We start from the raw sequence: 8,314 nt of genomic DNA, 5'->3' as shown, positions 1-8,314 counted from the left end.
CAAGACAGAAGAGGAGCTAGCACGCTGCAGATCAACCATGAAGAGACACTTCGATCTGCGACAGCTCGAAGATGCCTGTAATAGAGCCTGGAGATACAGTTTTAGTCCGGAGTAGTTTAGATTGACCGAAGTCCAGATTTTCTGGGCCCTTCACAGTGATAAAGACCATCAAGCAACAATCGCTGCCCCAACAAGGAATTTTGAAATTGCTACACTATTTGGGACCGGAAGGAAAAACTGAAATAGCAACAATGGGAAATGTCATACCCTACATCCCAGGAGGGATGAAAACCGAAGTCCGGGAGGATGTGATGTTCCGGGGAAGAAGAAGACAGAAGAGACAAGAGCAGGAGAGGAAGAGGAAGAAAAGAAGTGATCAAGATGGATACCTGTAAATAAATGAATGTATTTTAACTCGTACTTAATAATAATAATAATAATAATAATAATAATAATAATAATAATAATAATAATAATAATAATAATAATAATAATAATAATAATAATAAAGAATATATTATTATTATTATTATTATTATTATTATTATTATTATTATTGGCCCTACACAGTCTTCCAATGCTCTGGCACTATGTTGTAGGCATCACGTATTCGAAACGCTGATGTCCCGGTGAGTGAAGAACTGCTGGAACGAGCGGTGCTCATTTATTACGTGTCAAGAGCGCGTCTGAAGTCCTTTTTCGCACTGGGGATTATGTACTTCTCATTGTGCGAGGCTGCACGGCTATGCCAGATTATAATGCTCTATTCAACACGCCTGCTCTCTCAACTAGAAGGTCATTAATTTCGTGAATGGTCTGCTTTTACTCCTTTGCGCTTTTCATGCATTTCGGAGATTTCACTGCCCGCCGCTAACGGGTTCACTTTGCAAGCCTCCTTCCAGCAGCTCAACTACATACTTTAGTTAGAAAAAGAGCTTCGGAGTATTATTCAGAAGGCCCGTGTGTGTGTGCGCGCGCGCGTGTGCGCGCTTTCGTAAGCGCTAATACATGCTCATGTGCGTGTGCGTGCTTATGCGCGCGTGCCTGTGTGAATTATTTGCCGAAGTTATTAGAGAGTTTTAGAATTGGGGGCGCAAGGCTCTGGGCCCCCAAGCCGCGTTGTGTCGGTTGCTCTTGGGTCTAGGTGAGCAGCAGAGTTTGAGGATTGGGCCGAACGCAGACAGCGTTGGGTTGAGCGCTCAGGGCGCCGCAGTGTGGAAAATAGAAAGTTGCTTGAAAGAAAAAAACAAAAACAAAATGAACCTCATTTCTTACAAGTGAAAACGAACAGAATGCATTTTTGAGCAAAAAGAACGAACAATAGAATGTAAGAAACTGTGTTAGTACCGGTTAGCATTACGAATTAAGTGTGCGATTCTAAGCCAAGCAAAGCCAATCGAAGCCAAGTGCTCTTAGTTGGTGTTTTCTTGTGACGCGCTGCGAAAAAACTGCGAGTTCACCCGCGTGAAATGGCGAAAATCAGTCGAAGTAAATAAAGTTTGCTCTGCGACCATCTGCTGTACGCCATCGCTGTCACCCGCGAGGGCGGCCCAAGACGGCTTGGGGGCCCACGCTAGTTTTCGATTCTTGGGTCTTGGGTTAACGTGAACGCAAGAACCCAAGACTGGCTTGGGTTCTGCGCATGCGTACTTGTGGGCGCGCAATTTTCTTGGGTCCCCAAGCCGCTTGGGCCCCCAATTCTAAAACTCTCTATTGCCCACCTTTCATGACTTCGGTAAGAACCCTTAAAAGCAAAGTAATGTACCCTCACTTGCTTTCCTTCAAGATTATCGTACTGAAGCGTGAATTTTCTCATTTAGTGGAACTCATAGTGTAAGAGTTAGGGTCGGGCATTTCAAAAGGGGTAGCCGGTCCATGCCGCCTTCCAACTCACCTACGCTAAGGACGTTGTAGAAGGGAGGAACATCCTCTTTCTCACCGAGAGCGAGGAGTACCGGGTTTATTTACAACATCTACATGAGGAGCTGAGAACGTTACGTCTCATCAGTCTAGCAAGACTGAAGTGGAGCAGTTCGAGGAGCCCAAAAATTTTGCTTAAACCTCCTCTGTGCTCCCTAGGCAGGGGGAAATCTGCCTTCCCACCTTCATCCTATCGGAGCGTCCAAAGTCGTCGAAGGAGCCGCGTTGAGGGCGAGCGTTCACACACTCACTCCCGCACCTTTGTTTCACTGAACACACATAAAGGATGGGAGCTTCGCAGACAGGGATTGTCACGCTTGACTGAAGCTGGCGCGTCTTGGTTCCTGGGATGAACCAGCAGTTAGCTGGAGCGTCTGTCAAACGACCGTGGCCGTTACCGTCGTTCGTGAGGAAGGGCCTTAGAACACCCTTTCCCAGGAGTGTTTTGCTCCAACGTTTGGTCCGGGACGGCGACAATGAACCAACAAGCAACATTCGATCCGCCAAACGTGTCTCGCCTTGCTGTCGCCGCAAGTCTGTTGGAGGGGGACGCATTGTTAGCTTCATGAAGCGATTCGTCGCAGAGGTCCGGGAGAGGCTAGAAGGTCACTGCCCCCGCTGGCCGGTCGTAACAATAGTTGTGCTTCAGCAGGCTCAATCAAAGCTACCGCGTCATGACGAACTGTTCAGTTGAAATGAGCCCTTGCTGTGGTGGTGGCACATATGGTGATGATGATGACATTGACATCAAAGTATGAAAACAAGAACTCCGGGAGTAATATTGCCTCTTGTCCAAAAGAAACGTTATACTTGCGGCTATTATCTCTTCAACCAATGACTGCGCTATGAAGGACTGCTGCAGGAATCGGATGGACAACGATTTTTGTAAATCAGATTGCGAAAGCGAAATTCTAGCACAGGCATCAACATTGCTTCCTTTCGAAAATAAATTTCCTTTTAGTCATATATTTCACGCAAATTGTATGAAAAAAAATTACGAAAACGCAAGCGACTTTCACACGCTCAACGATGCACCGTGATAAGATCACCCTTTTATGTCCCTATAGGAGAGAGAAATGAGGCAAACACAAGTCTGTTTCACTGGCACACTCGTCGCAAGAGAAAAAAAAAAAGGAATAAGCGAATGATAAAATAGGCGGCGAATTTGTTCTTGGCGCCTGTTTTTAACATCCCATGTGGGAGTAGCACAGTGGCCTACAGGAAGCCAGGAACAACAAAATCGCCATGGCGTGCAATCGCTGCCCCAAGAAATCAAGGCCCTCTCGCACAGGAGCGAATGAAACCGTCCGCCGTTTTGTTCCCGCCGTTTTCGCGGCGGCAGCAACGGGATGGTCGCTCATGCGCGGCACGCGAAGGCTGAGCGAGATGCGATCCTATTCTTCGTCCGGCCATGCCGTGCCCCATTGTAAGACGGCGCCAGATTGCAGCCTGCGGCCCCCGCCGACTAAACTGCGCGGCGATGACGACGGCGTTTTAGCCGTGCGCTAGCGACCGCTTACAACGTCGCGAGCGTCAATTATCTCTCGCGGCGGAGCCAGAAGAACAAAAAGGCGTGTCCCTGACCTTGTTTCGCCTCTCCGAGCCGGGCCCGCGGATGAGCCGGCGTCTCGGACACGCGAGTGCTACCCAGAAGCGACGAGCGCCTGCGACGACAAGAACTCGCTGAAGTGCCTGCTCGACTAAACGCGAGCCGTTCTTTTCGGTATGCAGTGCGCCGATTGCTAAACGACCGCACTATACTGGTATACTTTAGGCGCCCCCGCCAACTGCCCGACGGAGGTTCGAAAGCCACCTAGCATCATTATACTAAAAAGAGCGCCTGCGCACCTTTCGGTGGGAAAGGACACTGAAAGAATTCTGCAGACAGCGCGGGCAATGATCTTCGATATAAAACGAATATTTCGTTCCGGAGCTGAACCGGAACCTCAATCGAACCGAACAGTGGGAACCCCGCCTCCCCCTCCCCCCAAAACATCAGTTCGACGCTTTCCCTACAACAGAATCTTTCCTATATATTTATATATTCTAACACTTTCCCCTTACATTTGTCGCCAACCCGCCACCGAAATTTCTTGCATGGTATTTATTACATATATAAACATGCACGCATAAAGTATATACATAGCGGCAAGAACAGCCATGTATACACATGTCTGCAGCAACAAATAAACACTTCACCGTATAATTAACCCGAGCATCAGTTCTCTAAAGGGGGGGGGGGGCAAAAACAGATACACTTCACCAGCAGAGGATAGCAGTAGGGTGAAGAGTCAGTAAAAAAAAAATTTGTGGTTTTACGTGCCAAAACTACCTTCTGATTATGAGGCACGCCGTAGTGGAGGACTACGGAAATTTCGACCACCTGGGGTTTTTTAACGTGCACCTCAATCTAATTACACCGGTGTTTTCGCATTTCGTCCCCATCGAAATGCGGCCGCCTTGGCCGGGATACGATCCCGCGACCTCGTGCTTAGCAGCCCAACACCATAGCCACTGAGCAACCACGGCGGGTGGTGAGGAGTCACTTTCATCATAAAACTACTTCAATTGTAAAATAGCTTGGATGAAATGTCACTGCGAAGGTATAATTGGTTCTGTATTCCGATCTAACATGCAAGTTTTCTATATACTGCGCTGCCCCGTAAGTACATCAGCATGCCAAAGGCATAATATCCCTCTTACGTGGCATATAATTTCGTACAGTAAGACCACTCACATCAAGAGAGAAACAAGCTTTAATGATATGCTTGAGATGTTAGCCTGGCTGTACACCTGACATGCTACTCCTATTGCTGGGTGATGATTATGATATATGCAGTGAAATATACACGTCAAGATCTTTCTTAAAAGTCCTCTGGAGAACATCCTAAAATAATGAAATGGTGTCCTTGCAGCTAATAAACCTGGGTTCTGTAGTTTCCGGCACATCGCAGAGACGGCCATTAATTGCACGTACAAATTCGTCTCTCCTAATTCACGATGATTTAACAGGCAGCGTTTAGTGTGCAATTCATACAAAAATGTCTTGAAGTGTGGAGAAATAGACATTTTACTGACTAGTGCAAGCGCGTCGTGTCCCAATAAGCCGGTGTAAGGTGAGCGGTTTGAGGGAGGCAGAAAAAGCACAGCTATTATAATTCTGCACATATTTGTTAGTGAGACCGAGAATAAATATTAATTTGAGACACTAACTGCCAGAAGACGCACTGAGAAATAGACTTCGTGCAATTTATCCCTGCAAATAAGGACAGCAAAAAAAGTTTGTCGGAACCACTAAAATCGGCAACCCGCTGACGATATTCGCCTAAAAGAACACCCGGCGATTTTGTGCGAGAACAGTCACGAAAACAAGAATAATAGATACATTATTTGTATAACATAAAGCCTAACCAGTGCTAATGTAACCAGTCCTTAGAGTAAGGGGGGGGGGGGTTTCGAGGCTCGGCCACCCTCTCCACTTCTTTTTTTAAGGAGGGGCTCGGCCCCCTCCTTGGCAGGTCAACTGTAGTACTGCGGCACGCATACGACAAGCGCTGAAGGTGATTCTGTTACCACTAGTGCTTTGTGTGCGGCAGTTCTAACTCTCCAATTTTTTTATTAATAATTTAATCCCGATTATTCGGTTGATGGGGCATGAGAAAAACGGGAAAGCAGGTATTGTTGTACAGCCGCATGTATTTCCCTCGAGGCACTGCGCATGACAGTCACCCCCCTTGTTCGACTAAGCTTTTTGGCACAGCATACTGTTTCATACCCGAGCGCGAAGCTACCTGCTAATCAGTTAAAGAAGGTTCATCTTGGTTGCTTTACACTACCAGTTAATTTTGACTTCTTTTGTGATGCATTACGAGCGCTCTGTCATAACAAAACTCGATGTATTGTACCCCCTTTTGCACGTAAGTACGTGTGAAATCGTAAAATATATTGTTGCCGTGCCTGTGGTTGTCAATACAGCAAGGCAAATAATGTTCTGTGTTGCAGCTAAACTTATTTGCTTTGAGCTCACATACCTTAACGCCTTTACCTCCCGAGCTATTTTCGAAAAAAAAAAAAGTTTCTGAAAACGCTATTTAAAGTGATTGATTGAATTGGCACATTAAATAAGTCGCCAAAATACACCCGGGATGACAAATTTATTTGAAGAATATTCGTCAAAAATTGCTTAATTCTAAAGAAAGCTGTTTTCATTGCAATACTTGAAGTTGGATTTTTCAGCGCCAATAAACGGAACGAAGTGCGTGTGTGTGTAATATATACAATGCAACAGAAACAGAGTCGTGTTCACGCGCCACACTCAGAAGACCGGAATGCCACGTTTTTAATCACACCTGAATAAAAAGGCTGGATTCTGCGGAAAGCGGTACCCTACGCTGCGGCACTACAATGTTCAAGCCTCGCTCACGCGGGCGAGCTCCATGAAGATCGATGGTGTCTCGCTCGCATGCATGCTCCGAAGCGAGCCCAAGAGAAAAAAGCTAGAGTAATTGCAAGGAAGACTTTTGCAAAGGAATAACTGGTAAATAATGATGCAGTCTATGTCGCTTATGTATTTTAGGCTTGATAGCTTTACAACTAAGCACTTGAATGCTGTTTCCGGAAAACGCTGTTTTTCCTTACAAAAAAAAAAAGTATTTCCGCGACTAACAGTTCTTTTCGTGCAAGATTTTGCTAAATTGTTTAATTTGTCTATTACTACTGCTGAACTAATGCAATAATCTTACTTCAAGTAGAGTTTCTGAAATAAGAATTTCTTGACAAATTCTCCCAATTTAGCGATTTAGATGATGACGATTGAATTTGAAGCAAATTTTATTTGGAATGTTATTATTTTGGTTCAGTCAACACGCTACTTTGTGAGCAATATATTTGATAGAGGTTTCAACGCTGTAACTGCATTAGTTTTTTAATGTTCCTTGGCTAAAGTACAGCGTTGTAGAAGCTTACGATTTCGACATTTCTTAATACTTTTAGATAAAGCACGTTACGAATAATGAGGAAAACCATTACGAAGCACACGCATATTTCAATAAGCTTTCAATAATAGGGAGTTGACCACATTAACAGCAAAAGCTAAGTTCTCCTTAGTGCTGAAAGCAGAGTTCACTTCTCGGCCGCATACTTTTTACAAAAATTGCAGCAAATCAGTAAGGTGAAGCATGAAATTGAGGAAGTTTACATATCCATAAAAACGACAAGTTCATGATAGTTCTGTAAAATGTATCTAATAGACTATCTTAAACAGACGCAGGTGATGGATCGACTTCCTGCCTACGTGAAATTATTACGATGTTCACGTGGACTTAGCAAAAGTCACACAAACAATGTGAAGTCGACTCCCGCTAATTCGACCCTTGGGGCACCACTTCAAGATTTGGTCGAATTAAAAATGACCCGAAAATGAACAAATTCAAATCTTTTTTTTTTATTGCGTGAAGTAGTTTGTAATGTGTAACCTTCTGGTCGAAAAAATTAAGTCCGGGACGTGGTGCTTCATAGCGAGCACCTCTGCGTTTTCGCTGAGGACTTGCCCACCAGGGGTAAGGTTATGGCTCCTCACATAGCAAATCCATTGTAGCAAAGCCCCTCCGACCAGGTGCTCCGATGTGCACATAAGTTTTCTTCAGCTGTCATCCTGATCCGCGCTGTAGGCTTCAAAAATTTGCTCCGTGTTGACTATGAGCGTTGCCGGCATGCTTTTGGTGGCACGGTATTTCTCACCGATTTGTGCTCTGCGGAGAACACCGTTTTCAGCATCCCGAAGGATCCCTTTCTTGGCCTCAATAGACAGCGCCGTGTAATTGCCGCGGGACGCCATGGCGAACAGACGAAATAAACTGCTGAATACGGGGGTGAAACACTACACTAAACAAGTGGGAATAGATGGCTTCATGCGCGGAAGGAGCAACTAAATATAGAACAATTTAAAGCCTAGGGAAAGGTTAGCGCCATCTGCCGAATTTCTTGTGTTTTCGGGCTCTTATGAGCCACTGCACAGATGAAGTGGCACCGGTGGCGACCGGAGCGGGTCTAACTAGCTCAAGTGGCGTGATTTCGTGCTGGAACATAGCGAGTTTTTCTTGCGTAGCAATGTACGGCTTCTATGCGATGCTATAGAGTGCGTTCCATATTAAGCGAGAACTCGAATAATCGATAGAGGTCGTATTAACGGGAGGCGAATGTAGGCTCCTATTTCAGAGTGGTGTATAAGTACACATGTCCTGTCCCCTTAGATGCACCTCAGTAGGTGCCGTTTACAGAACAAGTTGCAGAGGTGTAAACTTGACGTGTCTTTGTTTTTTGCGACTTTTAAGATCTTCTGTAAAAAAATATTTCACAGCCTTAACAAAAAACTCCTCACAACAGTCGTTAGATT

Source organism: Dermacentor variabilis, chromosome 9, assembly GCF_050947875.1.
Source record: "Dermacentor variabilis isolate Ectoservices chromosome 9, ASM5094787v1, whole genome shotgun sequence".
In the NCBI taxonomy this organism is placed as follows: domain Eukaryota; kingdom Metazoa; phylum Arthropoda; class Arachnida; order Ixodida; family Ixodidae; genus Dermacentor; species Dermacentor variabilis.
Note: the sequence above shows the minus strand (reverse complement) of the source record.